The sequence below is a fragment of the Tupaia chinensis genome, unplaced genomic scaffold (assembly GCF_000334495.1).
Source record: "Tupaia chinensis unplaced genomic scaffold, TupChi_1.0 Scaffold143758_1, whole genome shotgun sequence".
NCBI lineage: Eukaryota > Metazoa > Chordata > Mammalia > Scandentia > Tupaiidae > Tupaia > Tupaia belangeri.
In genome coordinates this window covers 590729-591636 of record NW_006203607.1, presented here as the reverse complement: position 1 = coordinate 591636, position 908 = coordinate 590729, and positions in this window count along the sequence as shown.

The following is a 908-nucleotide window of genomic DNA, read 5'->3' as shown; positions in this document are numbered from 1 at the left end:
TTCCTGCTGCTGAAAAACACGGAATAAATTCAGCCGGCAGACACAGAATCTAATCAGCAGCTGTTTTCTGTATCCAGAGCCAACCCATGCCTCCCTTGTCTTTTCCACTAGGAGTCCAGACCTTTTTTGAAAGGGGTTTTAACCTTTTAAAGATACAGTACACCAATTATCACTTCTGAATAGCTATCACTCCCCGTGCAGGAAGCCAGTCCCACAGCCACAGCCACACACACAGCACGCCTGCACGCGGTGATGATTTCATCTGGCCTTTGAAAAAAGCGCATGTGTATGTATGTACTGTGTATGTGCATATAGAATACACAAACGGGGAGAGAATGCAAAGGCAGGGTGTTAATCTAAGCATGCATATTTATTGCAATGACGAGCTGCTCAGTGACAGTGAGCGATCAGCATGTTACGTAAACCCTGTGAGCCTTCACTTCTGAACACACGTGTGGCCGGGGTCAGATGATGCAGGGGACTCTTGGCAGCAAGGTAAGGCCCTCACCAGCCCCTACCTGTTAGAAGGCCAGGAAGACTGCAATAGCGGCTTCAGAAATGGGAACTGGGGCCACCTTGAAGCTCAGCACCGGCCACTCCCTGCCCTGCCCTGCGCTGCCCTGCCCTGCCCTGCCCTCCTACAGTCTCAGGGACCATGACCACAAACCAGAGTAGTTCCTGCACTGCTGATGAACTGCCCTATGATGTAATCAAGGACCAGATCCCCTTCCAAGACAATTTCCTTCCAGCCAGAACTAGGAATCACAACTATTACCTGAACTCTGGAGTCTTTAAGATTCAGACTTTAGACTCTTCAAGATTTTATTTATGGGTTTTGTTGTTATTTTGTTTGGGTTTGGTTTTTACTTCTTCTGAAGAGCTAGGTATGAGCAAAGGGGGGGGAGTGT